General features: G+C 45.4%; 1 protein-coding gene across 4 annotated transcripts in view; it reads right to left on the bottom strand.

Moving 5' to 3' along the window:
• Positions 1 to 818: 818 nt before the first annotated feature.
• Positions 819 to 20462, bottom strand: part of EPHB1 (EPH receptor B1) — a 357291-nt gene continuing 337647 nt past the window's right edge. For 3 of the 4 annotated variants that reach the window (XR_004647020.1, XR_004647024.1, XR_004647023.1), the window contains one exon: positions 819 to 1221. The gene's annotated coding sequence lies outside the window, so the exon portion shown is untranslated. Of the gene's footprint in view, positions 1222 to 17280; positions 17385 to 20462 lie in introns of all 4 variants that reach the window. The other variant, XR_004647021.1, reaches the window with a different exon arrangement.

The raw sequence follows: 20462 nt of genomic DNA, 5'->3' as shown, positions 1-20462 counted from the left end.
ATGGGAGACCCACTTCTGAATCTCAGCACTGGAGCAGGGACTTGAACGAAGATCTCCCCATCCCAGGTGAGCAGACTATAGGTTATTCTGTGATTGGCTGCTCTCAATCTCACCTATTGAAGCTGTTCCACTTTGTACAAATACTTAAATAATCATTGTCAATTTGTTTGGTCCAATAAGTTAAATATTCATTGGACCAAACAAGTTGACAATGATTGACGCTGTCACTGGTTGAACTTCAAGGCGCAAGAAGCCTCTCTGATTCAATACAGACAAAAGAAGCACATAGGGGCTCTAGTGTTTGAACCTATTCTCAAACTCACCCTCAGCACTGCCAGAAAGACTAAGGGCTTGTTTATAAGGAGAGTTAATGCACTGTGGAACTTTTAGAGTGCAGTAGCAGGGTCCACATGGCCAGTTAGCAGGTGGTAGGTGGGTGCACTGCAGACTTACATTCCACCTTGCCACATACTAACTCTCTGCATAGGCAAGCCTTAAAAGTGATATCTTCTAAAGTATACACTGTTGGCTTAAATCTGCTCCCATTGATGTCAATGGTGAATGACCAGTAACATCACCAGGAACAGAGTCTGGCCAATGCTGAGTGCTTCTGAAAATCCCAACCTAATGCAAAAAGGAAAAACATTTTTTTACTGCCATATATTTATTTCTTGGAAACTTAACTACGAGTAAAGCAAAATGAATAATTTATGTGATGAATTTCTCCACTATTTTTACAGTATTTAACCAGTTCTAAGTCGAAGACAAATAGCAGGAAAAAATAAAGTCTATGGGAGAAGAAGGAAAAGTGATCAGACGTATTTCATCATTTTTATTGAGTGCAATTTTCTCTTTAGTACAATATTCTCTGAAAGTTACCATTACAAACTCTGACAATTTAAACACAATCAATAAATTGGGAAAAAAAATTACAATGGGGCAAAATCTTGTACAGACATCTCATTGACTATGTACAGGACTGGGCATCTGCTGGCCAGCACAGTGCATGCTGCTGAGGTGAGGGCTCTCATCGCCTCTGCTCATCAGGACAGAGCGAGGCATTGGCATGACAGCCTGACTTTGCTGTGGAGAGGTCAGCATTCATCCTGCGGTTATGGTGGCAGGGTGCTTTGCCAGAGGAAATGGAGGCGGGCAGTACGGTGGTGAGCATTACTGTCCTGTCTCCATTTCCTTGTGAGATGAATTATTGATGTATTCCCCCTAAAAGAGAAAGGGGGAAAAACAAAATAAGAAAAAAATAAGTTAATTTTAATGCAAAAAAACATCATCCCAATTCTTCACATCACTTGTGCTTCGGCAGCATAGGAGAGAGCAGCAAAGCACAGCTAAGAGATGGCATGCCCTACCTTAATTGGGTATATTGTTGGCACTAGAAGATACAATTTTGTAGGCTACAGTGATCTACAGAAGGCTCCCTGGGCTTCCAGCTTTAACATCACATATAGCTCTATGCAGATGTTTAGTGAAAATGTGTGCTGACTCCTTAGGAGTAAGTATCCTGGTAAATTCCAACCAGACTGCATGATTATTCCTGACATCTGTCCATAGTCATCATGACAGCTAGTCATGCATTTCCTGCTGATAAAAGATTTCAGCAAGAATTGAAATTGTAGGGAAAATGCTGATTTGGTGAAAAATGTTCAATTTGCCATTGTAAAAATTGGAATAAAATAGTTTCTTTCAAGATGAGTGGATTTAGATCCAAACATTTCAGTTAGTTGAATGGAATCAAAACGTGTCATTTCTGGCTAACATTAAACTGTGTCAGCCTGAGCTACTGCAGTCCCTCATTGGTGGTGTAATTTGGGTGCCCACTGACCTTATTCTACCCAATGGGCTGTGCTTCCTGGCTGGAGTACATCTCCCAAGATGCACCACAGTCTTCACACTGATCTGCACACTGATTCAGGGATGTCTCATGATCATGAGGCATCATGGGAAATGTAGTCTAGTCAGGAGTCTAGCCCATAAGGAAGAATAGGGGCATGAAGCACCTTAACTATAACTCCCATGAAGCACCACGGTGGCTCAGGGTGACACAATTTATCAAAATTTTTGTAATTTTTATCAAAAACAGAAAACCAGGGGGAAAAATTGTAGCAACCTCCCTATTTTTATTTTTTTTTATACAAAAATAATACATTTGTTTTCAGCACCATTTTTCACATAGGAAACTTCCATGTTTGAACGAGTTCTAGCAAAGCATTGGTCACACTTATGGTAAAAGAAAGTCCTGGTCCCAAAAGGCTCTGACAGCCCAATAGACAAGATGAAATAGGTGGATGAAACAAAGAAACAAGCAGGCAGGCAGGGAGGCGGGATGGGGAGACAGTAAAAAGTGGACGTCATAAGTAATTCCTAAGTGTAATAGGTAGAAGCAGAAGTCACAGGAACTTCAGCTCACCAGCTGCCAAGCCATTCTCCAGTGGCAGTTTTCTGTAGGCATCTCAGCACAGGGGAATTTTAAGGTGGAGCTTGGATAAAATGGTGACTTTGTGGGTTTTGATGGGGAATTTTTCCCTGTGTATGTAAGGATGACCCAGGAGAAAGTGTGGAGATGCTCGTGGGGAAAGCTGACAAGCAGGTAACACAGGTGGAGCAAAGGCCAGAGTCAATCTTGGGATAAGCTAATAGAATGCGTAGATAGGGTAGGGGCTGGACCATCAAGGACTTCAAATTGTACAATCGTAGAAATGTAGGGTTGGAAGGGACCTTGAGAGATCATCTAATCTACCCCCCCACACACCCGCCGTGCTGAGGCAGGCTTAAGTATACTTAGGCATTTCCTGACAGCTATCCTGTTCTTGAAAACTTCCAGTGACTGGGATTCCACAACCTTCTGAGGTAACCTGTTCCAATGCTTAACTATCCTTATGGTTAGAAAGTTCTTCCCAATCTCTAACCTAACTCTCCCTTGCTGCCCACTAGGCCCATTATTTCTTGTCCTTCTCTCTGTGGACATGGAGAACAACTGATCACCATCCTCTTTACAACACTCTTTCACATATTTGAAGACAGTTATCAGGTCTCCTCTAAGCCTTATCTTCTTTCAGCTGAACATCCCCAGTTCTTTCAACCTTTCCTCATAGGTCATTGTTTTCTAACTCTCTTATCATTTTTGTTGCTCTCCCCTGGACTCTCTCTGATTTGTTCACGTCTTTCTTAAACTGTGGCATCTCAAACTGAGCACAGTACTCTACCTGAAGCCTCCCCAGTTGCTTTTTTTGCAGTGGCTGCAAATTATTGGCTCATGTTCAATTTGTGATCCACTATTATCCCCAGATCCTGTTCGGCAGTACTGCTGCCTAGCCAGTTATTTCCCATTTTGTAGTTTTGCATTTGATTTTTCCTTCCTAAATGCAGTACTTCGCACTTTATTGAATTTCATCTTACTGATTTCAAACCAGTTCTCCAGTTTACCCAAGTTTGGTGTCATCCACAAATCTTATAAACATACTCTCCTCTCCACTCCATCAGCCAAGTCGTTAACGAAAATAGGTCCAGGACTGACCCCTGCAGGACCCCACTAGCTATGTCCTCCCAATTTGTTCCTAGATGACCTCTATAGCAAAAGGAAAGGGTTAAACGGAAACAACCCTTTACCTCCTTTCCCCCCATTAGGAAATCTTGCAGCAGGACTTTTTCTGTTACTATTCTTTAGATACTTCGTTTTCTTTCCATAGAAGCAATACAGCTTTGCCTGAATTCTCCTCCCCTTCCCCTCTGGTTTTATGCTAGGCTGGGGTAATTACCCCTGGCCTTCCCATCTGTGCTTGAGATTAGCGTCAGCTCTTGGCTGTTAGCTGAAATCTGTGCCCCAGGCAGTGGAGTTAGTAACAGGAGAATTGACACCTCTATTGCTCTAATGCCAGCATGAGCCATAACTTTAATAAAACTGGGTTTGCTTAATGCTGCACTGGTAATAACCTCTGCCCAAACACTGCCTCTTTTCCCTCAGTCTTTCTTGCACACTGCATGGCTCAATCAGTGTGTATTCTGGCATAAGAACCAAACAATTTCCTTCTCCCCACTCCTTTACTCCTTTTCAGACCCCTGCTGAGGCTTCCAGCTCTAAATAAGAAATACTGTCAGCATAGCCAAGCCAAGCTTTTCTCAATGGGCAGCTTCACTGGCAGGTGTTTGGGGGGGCAAGAGGTGCATTTGCCATGAGTGTAGCAGATAACCAGGTTCTGGTTCTGCCCTGCTTTGAAGTTCAGGGGTGTTTGGATCTAGGCTTTTGCTCTGGACCCATCATAATTAAGCAGTCACGGCAGAAGCACTGGACAAACACCCAGCACCCACCAAACAATATAGAAACAAGACACTGCAAGGACAGGATACATTGCCTTTGGGGCTAATGGTCTCTCTGGTCTTGACTTCACTGCCACAGAAAGGTGTATTTTTAACCTCAGGGTAACTAAGGTGCATGAGCTATCCTGAGGTAAAACACACTGAAGGCCAGACACTTTAATTCTACCATGCGGTAAATTCACCAAGATCAACCCCTGGAGGGAGGATAGGGCTGTTTACCTGGCCATTTACCTCGTGATAAAAATAAAGTGCCTGTTGTCTACTAAGTTTTTACTGGTAGGTGCCCTGAAGTAAACAAAGTCACTTTAGTAAGCAGTGAAGACAAGGCCTCTGTCCTGACTGTAGCCAGGAGTTGAATGCAGAGCATAGGCCTGAGCCTGAGTTGAAGATACTTGTGCTGTAGAGAGCTCAATTCCAGAGAAAGCTCCTCCTAAGGGGCACAGAACTACAAATCCTATACAGGTCTCTGCTCTTTAAGAAGTCCCTACTATCAATCACCAGTAAGGACAGAACCAAGACTTCTATCACCAACAGCATAAGCCTGTACCAATTGAGGTAGAGGAACAGCTCTGCTAGCTTGTAGAAGAAGGCACTTTTTCTCTAAGTGGGCCAGTCAGTAAAGGGAGAGATGGTCCCCACACCTAGCCAGCATGGGGCATGTAGAAAACCCAACCTGGCAGCAGAACTGTATCTCACCAATCCCTTGCTTCCCGCAGGCGTGTGCTAAGTGGGAGGCAGATTATGTACTTAAGAGGAGAAAAAAATTCTGGGGGCAGGTTAATTTGAAAAAAATAGAGGAAGTTGGACACCACTTTAGAATGAAAGACTAAGTCCTAGGGGGATCCTTCCATGGGAAGAGGTCAAGTTAGATGGTCAAAGTTGCATGGTAACTTCATTTCTCATTTGATCTGCAGTTCATCTCATGGCACTCGCTTCTCAGACACAGGACACTTTTGAATGCTGAAAACTAAACACCTACTCTGGGCATTTCAAAGGAGCTAGGTGTTCAGTTCTCACTGAAAGTCACTGTGATTTGGGTGTATGGCTCCTGACCAGGTCTTTGGAAGCATCAGTCATCAAGCATGGTTCTCCTTAACCAGAACTGCTGATTTGAATGAGGCAAAAACTAGCTGTAATGACTGCTCAGATCCACCAGCCACTGCTGGGCTGTCTCCCTGATGGGCCAGTTCTGCCCAGAAAGCCAGGTTGCAGGAGATAAGGGTGTGGGCACAGGGGGTAGAGAGAGTGCCATGGGCAGTGAGTGGAGTTGTGGGGATCATGCTGAGGGATCCAGTCATAGATTTACTTGCCATGGCCATGGATAACAGCCTTGGGATCAGAATTCTATGCCCATTTTAATTGATCTCTGGCTATAGTCTCTTGAAGAAAAAGAATCTGTACTGGACAGTTGTGACTACCTAGAATGGCCTCTGGGCATAGCCCCAAAGGGGAAAAGAAACAGGATGGGATTTCTGTGCCCTCCTGGAATAGACACTTGGTACAACTTCCAGGGCTGGGAGGAGAGGAAGCTGAATAGGATTCCGGGACCCACATTCATTGGAATTTGGGCATAGGCCTTGGAATAAGAACCTGAGCTAGATTGCTGAGCAGATTAAGTATGGATTCCAGGTACAGAGGGAGACAATCCCAAAATGGACACCAGCCCGCAACCCCTCCCCCCTGCAATGGCCCACATTTGCACCCCTAAGGAGAATGAGAAGCTAAATGAGACTTCTATGCTCACCACAGAGACTGCCTCTTTTCAAGTGAAAAATGGCATTTTTCATGAAAAAGACTAGGAGGATTCCAGCAAAAAAGAGAGCAGCACTGGGAGCACCTCCTACTCACACTGTAACCAAGAAGTGCAGCACGGAAGCGAAATCCCATTATTTAGCCACTTCAGGGGGGCAAAGAAGCTTTTAATATCCAATTTCACCTTGGAAACATAAAGCCGCCACATTAAATAACAAAGCAATTGACCGCTGAGTAGCCTTGTTTGGCTACCAATAACTGGGGACCGTCAGCGTAATTATACTAGGGCTTCTGTACTACTGTCCTAACTTACTGATGCTTTTAAAAATAATTCCAGCTGTGTCTGACATTTTACTCCTATTAAAATTCATCTTCGTACTGAATAAAAATCATTTTAGCCCACCTAGGTAGTAATGAAACTTTTATTTAGTAATGTAGAGTTCAGCAGAAAAAAGGGGAGGAAGCAGAGGTGAGAAAAGAAGAGTGGTGAGAGAGAAACTGAGATTATCTCAAAAGATAATTTATATGGAAGAAAATATATATCCGTGTATTTCTTACCACCAGGGTCCATTTTCAATGCCACGCTCAGATGTTAGGCCTCATGGCTCACATTAACATTAATGGGAGTAGAAAGTCTAAATTGCTGAAGAACTCTGCACTGAAAATGCATCCCAGTTATGTTTTACAAAAGGCATTACATGCCAAATATATCAGATGATATTTAAAATGTCACTTAACTGGCAAGGTCTCCCGGGGTCAGAATCTCTGTTGGGGTAAATCAGCATGGTTGCCTTGAAGTCAGTGGGGTGACAGTGATATACCACAGCTCCAGATTTGGCCATATAATAAGATTAAACAATAAATGTAAAAGACAGACCGCTCTTCAAGGAGAGGAAGGATGCTTTTGTGGTTTAAGGCATTGCAGAGCTGTCTTTTATTCTCAGCCCTACCACACACTCTGTTTGTGACCTTTGGCAAATTATTTAGGTTCAGATCCTCAAAGATATGTAGGCTTCTTGAGGATCTGGGTCTTAATGTTTCCACCCTCTGTCTGTAAAATGAGCATAACAATACTGCCTTTGCCTGCCTTGTTTGTTCACACTGCAGGTGCTACAAGGCAGAGAGGGTCCCCCATTATATGTCTGTACAGTGCCTAGCAAAATGAGAGGGAGAAAATAAAGCACAGATGACAGATGTTAGTCATGCCGCTTAAAGAACTACTAGAAGGTGCTGAGACGTTATGTTGAGGAATGTGGTAAAAGCTATAGACTATAATAATGAGGCTTTGAGCTCAGCCTATAAGCATTACTGTAATATAAATAGTAATAACTAGGAAACACTCATGCGGAAGAAGAGGCACTATACCTGGCAAAGTGCTATTGATATTGATAGAGACAAGCTGGCTGAGGTCATACCTTTTATTGAACCAACTTCTGTTGATGGAAGAGACAAGCTTTTGAGCATCACAGAGCTTGTATAAAGATTGTCCTTTCCACCAACAGAAGTTGGTCATATAAAAGACATTACCTCACCCACCGTGTCTCTCTGGGACCAACGTGACCACAACAACACCGCAAACAACATTTGTATTGGTATCAATTGTATAATAATGCATCATTCATTATTTTGGGAGCAAACTGCGTACTCCCTCTTAAGGGCCATAAAAACTAGGTTGCTTTGCAGAATTATAAATTATAAATATAGTGACACTTCACAGCTGCATGAAACGCATTTGATCAAGTATAACACATGTAACACATTTGACCAGTGCAAAGAAAAGATGTCTATTATTCCTGCAAGAGTTACAGGGGAAGAATGAATAGGAAACACAGGCAGCACGGAAGCAAGCAGGAGCATACATCAGGGAAGAAATATGGAAGAACATAGAAAGGGATCCCCAGTTTGTGATGAGAGAAATGAGGGGAGAAAGAGAGCAAAGCAATCACTGTTTCTTTAACTGTTCCCACAAGCTGTCCCCGGGGATCAGCCCTTATAAATGCCATCTCCCTGGGGAATCCCAATTGTCAATGAAGTGCAGTTTCACACTTAACAGGGAGGATAATTTGACAGCCACAATTAACGCAAATGGCGCTTTGATTCCCTGAAGGGAGGCCATCCAGTAGTTAAGAGTTAAAACATGCTTTCTCTGTGTTAACACCGCTCCCCTGCCAGGTGTGTGAGACAGAAAGCTTGTTAATTTCCATAGGCATTAAAGAGAAAGAGCGAGTGGGAAGCCTGCACAAAGTATAAGGAGTCAATGAGGTGCAAGGAAGACAGGTGAAAAGGAAATAGCTTGTAAGGATTCAGTCTGCTGTTTCCACTGGCTTGGCTATAGCAGGGCCCTGACCCTGGGTGGTGCTGGACATCCTGGGAGAAGCATTTCATTTTCATTAGGGTGTTCAGCAGTTCTTCCTATGTACCTACACACTCCTTCGGTTAATCCAGACCACTCCAAGAGGCAGGATAAGAGTAAAGCCTGCTAATATACACAGGCTCCCAAATCACGCTTCTCTGAACTAGGCAAATCTCATGTAACACTTCAGCAAAGATGAGCCCCGTACAGACATTTCCTGGCTCTGTACAATGTGAAAATCCTGCTTAGTACCCACGTACATGAGCTGAGCTGCCCTGGAATCAATAATAAATATCTTACTTTGCATTGGTATAGGGCATTGCACCTGAGGATCTCAAAGTGCTTTACAGACATAAACAAATTCAGTCTTGCAACACCCCTGTGAGATAGGAGAGTATTACATTCCCTGTCCTGAGGCTGGGGAAATTGGGCTGGAGGCAGGTGATGTGACTTGCCCAAAGTCACACAGGAGATCCATCGCAGAGCTGGGAAAAGGCAGCAAGGAGATAGATTTCATGAACGCAGATAGTCATGTCCCCTCTTTTCTGTCTCATCTGAAAGTTGGCACCACCAGAAGACCAATGCCTCTTTACCCAACCATTGGGCTAAGGAATTGTTTAGTTTCAACCTTGGTTGTGGCTCCTTCCATTCTCCTTTTGGGGTGAGGGGTCTTGGAGGGCCTGGATGGAAGAGTCTTCCCTAGCCCTTGTGCAGGAGGCATAGGGTGGGAGAAGCCCCCCCGTATCCCTTCCCATCCAGGCAATCCAGTCCTTCAGTGTTGTGATCCATTTTGTCCCATTTGGGTTTTCCCTACTTAATACAAAATAAGTAATAAACAGATAAGTAATCAAATAAGGCCTTGGCTACACTTACCAGCTAGTTCGACGGCTGGAAATCGAAGTTCTGGGTTCGACTTATCGCGTCTAGTCTGGACGCGATAAGTCGAACCCGGAAGTGCTTGCCGTCGACTGCGGTACTCCAGCTCGGCGAGAGGAGTACCGCGGAGTCGACGGGGGAGCCTGCCTGCCGCGTGTGGACCAAGGTAAGTTCGAACTAAGGTACTTCGACTTCAGCTACGTTATTCACGTAGCTGAAGTTGCGTACCTTAGTTCGAATTGGGGGGGGTAGTGTAGACCAAGCCTAAGAGACCAGTGCTCTGTGCGCTGAATAAAATCCAACCCAATCAAGAAATGACAGTAGGAGAAATTGGGTATTTAATGATCAACTCTTTGACAGCAGGAGCTGGGCTCTCCCAACTCTTCAAACTAATGCAATCTCTGGGCTGCAGAGGGGAAATCAGGATTAAGTGATTCTGAAATCCAAAGTGTGTTGGGTGGGCTCATTTCTAAATTGTTCAGGGGAGGGACCCAAGAATCCTGTGAAAATGTTTTAGCAAATTGGTGAATGGGGAAAGAACTGACTTGTGCAGATTGCAAGCCCACATGTCTGTGGTAGGCTCTAGAGAGCTCCAGTCTGCTTTTCAGATATGAAACTCCCCAGGCATCTTGCTCCTCAAATATAATACTTGGCATGGTCTGTATTTCATGCTGTCAGTCCCGCTCAGTGCTAATTAGCATTGATAACTGCACTGATGTTAACCATCATTTTCATGCCCTCTCTCCCCACCTTCAAAACAAGGGTTCAATTGCCTAATGAGACCCTTGAGGATAATCATCAAGATGGAGGGACAAATTCATCCTTAGTGTAACTGGATTGACTTCAATGAAGTAACTCCAGGGATGAAAATGCCCTAAAAAAAGCAACGATTATGGGCAAGTGTGTGTGCGAGAAAGACAACTGAAAGGGCAACAGAAGAGAATGGAAAGTTATGGTGATGAGAGGTAGTGTGCCCTAGTGGATAATGTACAGTACTAGGAGTCAGGAGACCTGGCTTTTGTTCCCACCTCTGCCACGGAGCTGCTGTGTGTCCCTGTGCATGGCACGTTGCCTGTTTGTGCCACTGTCTTCCCTCCCATCTGCTGTCTGTAAATCCTTCATGGCAGGTGGGGACTGTCCCTCGCTATGTGCTCATACAGCACGTCGCACAGTGGGGCATCAGTCTCAGGTCTGGCCGTTAGGCACTGCTGTAATGCTGATAATAATAGAGACATCAGAACCAGATGGAAGGAAGAACACGAAGAAGGCACCGGGTCAGAGAGAGGGGAGGGGGAGGCAAACAAAGAACTCCTTTTATGTGGCAATGGGAAAATAGCAAAGTAGGAAACCTAGCAAATGCAATACCTTTGATGGGGTTAAAGCCAATAGAGATGGAATTCCTATGAGCCTGCTATTCTGCTACTGGACTTTAACCATCATGTGTAAGGAGCTGGATAGCTTGGTATCAGAGTGAAATTCTATTTCCTAAGCCAGTCAATGCTGGTCACATCTAAACTGCTCCATCAATGAGCCAAGGAACTACTCTGACCTGGGCTGGGAATGAAATTCAGGCAGTATGCTCATGCAATCATGGCTCTGCAACTATTAAGCTATTAAGTGACATTCTGCACAGTAAAGCATTATAGTATTTTTTCCTGGGATAAAGGATCCTAGGATGGGAATAAACATGGATGCTCTGTTCTCTGCTCTCCCTCTTTGTTCTCTGGCTTCCTCCATCCTCTCTTCCCTCTTCTGCTGCCTTCTAAAAATGGGATGGTTGAGTGGTGAGGTTGTAAGAACAGAAGGAGCTGTCTTTCCTCTTCCTGCTCCATGAAGATGCAGTTGGCCTATGACCTTTGTTGGGTGGTGGTTTTGAGATGTCATGTCCAGTGGGATGATGAGGTCAGAGATGCTCATCAGTAAATCAGTCTCACCTCCCCTTGCTGCAATACGCAGAGAAGAGGAAAGGTAGCCCCAGTGTTTCTCAGGGGGTGTTTGCAAGGAGAGCACAGAAGGAATGACAACTGCTGCATTCAGAGCGGTGAGTAGCTGAAAGTGCTGTTGGTATTGAGGGCGATGTGCCTTCCTAGGTACCTTGTTTGAGAGCTGCATGTGTGGGCTGGTTGAGAAGTTGGGGCAGTGAGCCAGTGCAGATAATGAGGGGGCTGGAAGTGAGAATAGCGATAAATGTCAATGCTGAGTGAACACTCTGGACAGCTAGCAGAGGATTTCCATGGGAATTCCCCAGGAAGCTCTTAGAAGAAGCCGCTGAAGTGTGCAGGCCAGGCACTGTGAAGTCCTACCAAACTCCTTTGAAAAAAGTACACAGCATAAGTGGAATACAGCATGGATCCAAAGGTGAGCTGATGCAGAAGGTTTGCAGTGTTGCTGTTCCTGAATGAAAACCAGGAGAACTACATTTACATGAAGTGCAAGGCCATCTGCTTTCTGGAAGAAAACTTACCAGGGCCTGACCAGCAGATCAGATCAATGGGAAAAAGCAAGAAAGCAAACCTATTAAGCACCAAAGGATAAACCATCAGAACCATCACAAGTTGGACACAATGGCTGGAATACTTCTGCAGAAGCAAGTATATAAATTAAGAAAGGGAATTTAGGCCAAATATCAGAAAAGCCTTTTATTTATTAATAGTTAGCTATTATAGCATGAGGTTGCAAATTAGACTGCCAGTGGAAATGATAACAAGCCCAACTCATACTGGACAGACCACAAAAAAATGTACTGCACCAATATCAGAATTGAATGGGCCTGATTCTCCTTTCCCTTTTATAGATGTCAGTCTAGAGTAACCCTACTGAAAACATTAGACTTGCACCAGTGTAAAACTAGCGTTAACTCCAAAGATTCTGTCTCTTTTTCTCCCCACTCCGGTCATCTCTTCCTCCCTCTTCATCCTCTTTCCAACCTTCATCCTCTCCCCATTTTCCTTAATAGAGTTGGTTAAAATGCCAGGGCCGGCTCTGGCTTTTTTGCCACCCTAGGCAAATCCCCCACCGGCCGGAGCGCCGGGGGGAGAGCGGCGAGCCCGCCGCGGCTCTGCTCTCCCCGGCGATCAGAGCGCCGGGAGGAGGGCGGGGAACCCAGCCGGGGCTCTCCGCTCTCCCCAGCGGCCAGAGCGCCGGGAGGAGGGCGGGGAACCCGACCGGGGCTCTCCGCTCTCCCCGGCGGCCAGAGCGCCGGGAGGAGGGCGGGGAACCCAGCTGGGGCTCTCCGCTCTCCCCGGCGGCCAGAGCGCCGGGGGGAAGGCGGAGAGCCCCCGGCGGCCAGAGCGCCGGGAGGAGGGCGGAGATCCCAGCCGGGGGCTCTCCACTCTCCCCGGTGGCCAGAGCGCCGGGAGGAGGGTGGAGAGCCCGCCGCGGCTCTCCACTCTCCCTGGCGGCCAGAGTGCCGAGGGGAGGGCGGAGAGCCCCCGGTGGCAGGAGCGCCACGGGGAGGGCGGCGAGCCCAGTCGCGGCCCCGCTCTCAGGCCGGAGCGCCCCGCCGCGCCGCCCCCCTCCAGGCGCCGCCCCAAGCACATGCTTGGTGGGCTGGTGCCTGGAGCCGACCCTGAAAATGCTTTTGGAGGCTTCCAATTAATTTTTTTATTAAAGTTCATCTCTTGCTTCCAGTTGCTGGAGCTAGCACGCACCTTCACGCGCAAAAAGCGTGGCTGGAATGGCACTTCCACCCGGTCAGAGCAGGACTGTAAAAGTAGCTCACTCTGCACAGAAACATACAGGCAGACATCTGCCAATGCACATTACACCAGACCAAAATGCATAAAAAAGAGGAAGATGTAAAGTTAAAAACCTGATCAGAGTTCAAGCATCTCAGGTTGTTTTCAGATGGGTTGGCACACTTCAACGACAAATTTGCCATAAGAATAACTTCTTTCAGCACTGTTTTGGCATAGAACCTGCCATTATGCTCTATTAGTCGTCATATTTCAGTAGCACCTAGAGGCTCCACTGGGCTAGGAGCTATATAAACACATAATGAGAGACCTTCCATTCTCACATCTGCCTGCTGCAGGGTTCTTAGGCTTGCCACCAAAGCATGTAGTATCAGCCACTGTCAAAAACAGGGTTCTGGACTAGATGGACTTGGGTCGGCTCCAATTTGGTAATTCCTATGTCCCTAAATTCAAAGACCTCACAGTCTAAATACACAATGGGTGGGATGGCAAACAGGCCACAGAAAGGTAAAGAGACTTGCCTAAGGTCAGACAGAATTTCAGAAGAAGCTCTGGGATTAGAACTGAGGACATCCACTGGATCCACCCCACGGGCTCATGTTACTCTGTGAATGCAACAAGCATTTAAATATGGGGTATCTGTGTCTGCTCCCCAGAATCATTTTAGAAGTTTTAAATATGAAGTTCGTTCTCTTTCTCTCTTTCTCTCTCGTCCCGGGGAATCTTATTTTGAATTTCACAAAAGGGTCTCCTTGAACTTCTTTGAAAACAATTTGGAAGGCTCCCAAGTTATAATTAGATCATCATCCATCGTGGCAGGCTCTGATATAAGAGCCGCCAAATCAGATTATGACATGTAAATTGAATAACCTTCTGTGGATCACCTTACTCAATCAGAACTTTGAAGAAGCAAATACAGAACACCTGCTTTAAGTGCAAGAGGCAGATTTAAAACTCTGATCAGAATGGCAAGTCTCTAAATGATAAATTAATCACATATAACCCAAAGACAGAGAAATGAAGGTGGGTGAGAAGAAGGAAGTACGAAGAGTTAGAATTTGTTTGGCAGTGTTTGAAAATCTATTGTGAGGTTTGGAAATCCATTTCTCAAGTTGGAAATCTATTGAATTTTTTAAAGTTAAATTCAATGTTTAAAAATAATGGCTTCTAAATGAACATATTGTGGTTCAAATTTATTAGCAGCTTTTCTAGATCAGAAGCAAGAAATGTAAGAAATGCAAATGTGTACATCCTAGTTGTAAATCAGCAACAATGATCATGGTAATTCACTAAAAAATGCTGTAAATGAAGCCTGAGTATTTATTCTGCTCCAGATTCCCTGCCTCTACCAGCTGGAATACTCCTGCAGCATCCCAATCAGTAGGAGACACCAGATTCTCTTCCAAATCATCATGTCCCAGATTGCCCCAAGGTCTCTTGGGAAGTCTATTTGTATGCACCTTGTAATAGTGGGGTCTGGGCAGCTTTTGTAACAACACATATGGCAAAAAGAATTCCTATGAACCCTTAGGATAAATTATTTGCACCCACAGACAAATATTAAATATCTTGGGTGGGATTTTCCAAAGTATTTGTGTTAGTCTAACTTGGCTCCCACTGAAGCTAATGGGAGTTAGGGAGAAGCCATTTCACAAGTTCTCAGAAAATAAGGACCCTGACATTTACATTTATGCCATTCTGGTTCTCTCCACCTTCTCTTCACTTGGAAGGGTCTGTGGTCTAGGAGATAGGGCACTGTGTTGGGAGTCAGGAGACCTAACCTCTGCCACTGACCGGCTGGTTGGTCTTAGGCATCTTACTTCACCTCTCTGTACCTCAGTTACTCCATCTGTAGAAGGGGATAATGATATATACCCTCCTTTATAGAGTGTGCTGAGATCTCTGGATGAAAATTGCTGCCTACAAGGTAAGCATTATTATTTGTGGCAGAATAAACCTCTCACTATGCTACATCAGTAATCACCAGTTACTAAACTACCTCGAATTGTGAGGTCACCAAATCCTTTGTGCTCCTAGACTGGATATCAATAAACGTGATTACTCTCTCAATGAGCACAAAGCCAAAAAGAAAAATCAGGAAGTACAACACAGATATCGAGTCATTGCCCACAGAGAGAGAGTGGAGATCTTCAAAGTGCAAAAAAACCCACCAATGATTTTCTTGGGGGAAAAAATGAATACATTAAAACTCCCCAAAGCTGACAGGCTTAGAAATAATGATCCGAGTTTGCTCTTATTTAAAAACCGGCTTCCTGCTGCTTTCACTGCAATCCCCGCTTTGACTTTCAGCAACATTTACAATTAAATATACATAAGTGCTTTCAAAGAGACGTTAATTTGAAGGTCATTAACAGTGCAAAATATATTTCCTTTATTTAAAAAAGCCACATAATAATGCTATTAATCTGTTCTCTCTCTCTATTTCTAATGCTGTTATTGTCTCTAATATGAGAGCGATTGACTTTACCTTGGCTTCCAGCTACACTGCAACCCATTTTAATTACTGCTATCGGAAAGCAGTCTGTCTAACACTCATGCGCCTTGACTTTCCACAGATGACATTTTATAAAGAGAGTGATGAATTCCAAAGGAAAAGGAAACATCTGAGTTTGACTTTGTTGGGTACCAATGAAATAGACTCATACTTCAGGGCCAGGAGGGACCAACATAATAATCTAGGCTGAGCATCACAGCACAGGCAAGAGAACATCACCCAGTGTTTTCTCCATGAAGCCCATGTCCTGTGGCATGTTTTGTAGAAGGACATCCAGTCTTGCGTCAAAGATCTCCATGCTGCAAGAGCATCTTCCACTCCAGAGGCTGCAGGTTTCGGATGATACAGTCTCAACAATGAGTATGATGTAGTGCGTTTCTCATACACACATCGGCTCCTTCCCCCGCCCCATACCCCCTCTCTTGTCTCTGTCACAGCCATCCGAGCCTTCCACACCTCCAATTGCTTCTTGAGCGGGCAGTGAGGGCTTTATACTGCTCAGTGGAATTGTAAACAGCCATTTAACAAACACCACACCATCTGTCCACAACTGTAAGGAGATTTAAGCACCTCTCCAAGCCACTCACAGCAAGTTTTATGCCCCTACTCCCACCCCAATCACAAAGCTATCAGCTTGGGGACCCCAGGAAGCCTTCAGTCACTGAATGCCTTCTTCATATCCTAGACCCCAGCCTCTCATGGCCTTCCTTCCTCAGCTCTGCCCCCTCTCCCCTCCCCAAAGCTGTTTGCTTTACGAGATAAATTACTTGAAGTACAGCCTGTCAGCAGTCTCCTAGCAAATCCACTACATGCAAAAAAAAAAAAAAAGATGATGACTAGGCTGAGATTTTGTGGTTGCCATAGAAATGTAGAAATGAAACTGACAATTGAAAAGCATTTCATAGAGTAAAAGGACATGATTTGAGAGTGCGAGAGAACAAGATAGATTCAGTCAAAGAAAATAAAGAGCGAGGCAAGATAGACAAATAGATTGATCAGTAGATAGACATAAGAAATAAACAGGGAGTGAGAAAGATAGACTCACTGCCAGAGAAACGCCAGCCTGTGAAATGGACAGACTTGGCGGCATGGAGAACAGAGAGGGAAAGGAATTAAACAGTGATGCAATCAGACAGCAAGACTCAGAATTAGGGATGTAATACGTGCTGGGCTTAACAAGTCGCAATTAGGAAGGGAGAATTCATAGGGAGGGCCTGGATGGGACTGGTCTGCTGTCTAAACCTAGTTCCCTGCCCTAGGGTCCAGACCAACCTCCCCAGTTCTATGCCCCCCTCCATCTTTCCAGGTACCACCCTTCCTCCACCTCCATCTCTCCAAGTCCGTTCCTGAAGTCAGTGGGAGCTGCAATGAATGGTCAGCACCTCTCGGGGGCTTGTAGTGGGACATATAAAAAAAATCTGATGGCAGAACTGCCAAAGTCTTTTGCACTTGAGTGAAAATGGCAGAACACTGGTGCCCTCTTACAATGCCATGCTGCCCTCTTGCAAAGCTACCTGGCCTCACAAGAGAGAACAAAAAATACATTGATTGTTAAACTGGCTGTCAAAAAGCACATCCCTCAGTGTTACTGGAAGCATCTGCCATTTTAAAAGAAATTGTTTGGGATAGCAAGGGCCATAATCAAATGTCGCATCTGGGTAAAGAGAGACCAAGACGGACTGAAGAGACAGCTTGGCAGACTCATAGTGAGCCTGGTGACAAACAACTCAGAATTCATTTGAGCTAGGTACAGATACCTCCAACTTCAGATCTTCCTCTGCCTTTGAGAAGTGACGATGTTGCCTATTGCCATTTCTAAGGGTGTCAGGTGGGCAGAGCCTTCCCTCCAGAGGCATCAGAACTGGAAGAAGAAAAGATCATAAGCCAGATTGTGGCACCTACTCTGGCTGCAACCCCTGCCCTGGAATGAAGCGGAAGAGGTGCTATCTCTTAGCTGGCAGGAAGAAGAGATGTCAATAATCTGCCTTGGGGTGACTCCGGGAGAGCCCTGATGGCTGAACAAAGTTCAAACGCAGCAGCATGAAGGAGCCAGCAAAATGATCCAACAAAAATCAGGACAATTTGGTTCTGAACGATACATTTATCTTCTCCTACACTAGAATCCACAGATCCAGGAAAGAAATGGATGGGTTGCAATGCCCACCTGGCAGTCCCACAGGCTACCTAGCTGCAGACTTTCACACCCAACGCTCTCCTTGTAAAAGGCTCAGCGCTGCACCATGGCTTCTAAAGACTCCATAACCTCTTTGACAAAAGAGATGCCTTGGACAATCTGAGTGCAGGATAGGGTTGCCAATCCTCCAGGATTGTCCTGAAGTCTCCAGGAAATTAAAATCAATCTCTAATTAAAGATGATGTCAGGTGATAAAACCTCCAGGAACACATCCAAACAAAACTGGCAACCCTAGTGCAGGGACAGAACCTCCTTCCTTAAAATAGGACAAATACACAGGCAGGAACAAAACTGTCCTACTCCCGCACACCAGAATGCACTGGGTCAGAGCAGACACCACTGGGGCCATACAAGGCCACAAGGGAGAGCAGAATAACTTGAATAAATAGAGGAACAGTGAAAGGGAGGTATCTGCAGGGCCCACCCCACTTTGTTTCCTACAGCCAGGAGAAGGGGGGGCTGGCCATGCTGGAGGCTTCCCACACCATGGGCTCTAGCAGCCTCTCTGAGGCAGGGTATGGAGGCCTTGTGGGACATTATTGCTGATGGGCGGTGTGATGGGGCCTATGCACCCTGCCCTGATGGGGAAGGAGCAAGAGTGGCCTGTGTGGGTGGTGGGAAGGAGGCTTTTAAAGAGGAGGAAGCTGCTGTCTGCAAAGCAGGAAGGACTTCGGAGCTAGAATTAGCTGAAGGGGATTCTGCAGCAGCAGGGGGAACTCCCTTATTGGAGACCACCAGCCCTACGGGGCATGTAGTGAACTCCCAGCTGAGCCTGATTTGGCTCCCCGGCCAGAAGGACTCTTGTAAAACCATTCTGCAAGCACCCCCAAAGTGAGAGGGTATTGCTGGCTATTTCTCTTTTGAGTTGGCTCCAAGAAAGGTTTATTCTCAGACACACTGGAATGTTTGTTTCCCTTTTTGGTCCCCACTGTGAAGGAAATATAAGGCAGCCCAGAAAGGGCAGAGCCCACTGCAAGGACTAAGAGATGGGGACCAGAGTTGGGTCCACACAGTGTTAACTGTGGCTCCAGCCAGGTGGGAGAAACATCTAAGAGGGATTGTTTACAGGCAGGCCTTAGCTGTTCTTCCCATCCTCCCTGGGTCCTCTGCTGCCAGAGGAGAGCAAGGAAAGGAACAAGTGGGCTGTAAAGCTGCAGGCATTGCTGCGAGGAGAGGCTGAGACTGTTCAGTGAGGAGACTACGCTTTCCAAAGGGAGCAGCACTGAGCTGCCTTCGGCAGGTAGAGTAAAAACACAGGGAGCCATGGTTCAGCTTTGTTCTCATTTCAGGCACCATGAGTGCAAAATGGACATGGCTACCCAGAAGTTGCTTTTCAAGAGTGATGTATCCCTGTGTATGGAAAACAGGGCCTTAGAATGGAGCCCTGGAAATCTGAAGGTCACTCTTCCAGCTGGCCAAACCCGTTCAGAAATGCAAATCTTAAGCATTGGTGTTTGAATTTCACAGGAGAAAACTCCTTGTATCTCACATGACGGTGACATTCCATTTCTTATGAACCTGGTCATGAGCTTTTGGTTAAGACAATGGGGGAGAAAGACCCTTTGAGACGGAAAACTGGGAGGAAGAATAAGGAAAGGAAATGTGGGGGTGATGTTATAATCTGAAATTCTTCTTAGAAGGGAGTGGCCAAATTTGAGGCTGATTCATAGTGAATGTTGCCTTTCTGCTGTTTAGATTTTATTATGTGGTCAGTCAACAATCATGCTGGCTCAACTCAAGAGGTAGGAGAGTTCTCAATTAACACATTCTCTCTTCCACTCAAGAAAAGTCCCAGCTAACTTGTCCTAACTGGGTTTTATTCCTGAAAGTACAGCCTGTCCAAGTCAATACTACTGGGGAAGTCAGCACAGTGCCCAGCCAGATAATTTTGGAGGTCGTGTCTTTTGAAGGTGATGCTTCTAGAAATAATTTAAAATCACACAATAGTCCTCCTTGCACAGCTGGTCAATCTTATCTTTGCAAAGGTCCCTCAGAGACATTGCTACTCACATCCTCAAGTCACCTTTAACCTCTGATCTCTATCTAATGAATCATGTGGGGCCTGCTCTTTGAAAAACAGACAATTGACAGAAGAAGGGCAGGTCACACTTCACTTGTAGAGACAGCTTCAGATTAATGCAGAGGGATGGGAAGAATGTAGTTATGATTTCACTTACGTAGCCAGAAATGTAGCTCCACATCTATTGCCACGCACCTAGATGCCTTATGTTTAGAAAACCAATAACAACATCCCAAGCTTCTATCTTTAAGGCCTACAGCAAACCTGCCCTTTCACTCCTTTCCATAAGATCTCCACTTCTTCAACATTAAGCTAAAGCAAACCTTGTACAAAGCCTTGACTCAATAGGCAGGTATTATATTGTGCATGGCAGCTCATTAAACTCAGCCTCCTGGAAGGAGCTACTTCCAGGGACGTGGGCCCTGCACTGAGAAGGCTCTGCTATCTGTGGTGGAGAGTGTAACCTTGGGGGTCAATGGTGACAGCAACTCTGGAGAGCAGAACTCTTGCAATGAGAAACCAGGGGAAGGAATAAAGCCTCTCACTCACATTGGAGCTTGCACAACCCATTGTAGGACTTTTTTTCTTGAGAGGCGGAGTGAGAGTGTGTGTGTCTGAGACAGAGAGAGAGAGAGACACTGAGGAGTTTAAGGGAAATGTTCCACAAGGCTTGCAAACAGGGGCTATTACATTTTATTCATCTTTAGAGCTGGACATAAATACTA

The sequence above is a fragment of the Trachemys scripta genome, chromosome 9 (assembly GCF_013100865.1).
Source record: "Trachemys scripta elegans isolate TJP31775 chromosome 9, CAS_Tse_1.0, whole genome shotgun sequence".
Classification (NCBI taxonomy): Eukaryota; Metazoa; Chordata; order Testudines; family Emydidae; genus Trachemys; species Trachemys scripta.
Note: the sequence above shows the minus strand (reverse complement) of the source record. Positions and strands in the feature narration are given on the sequence as shown.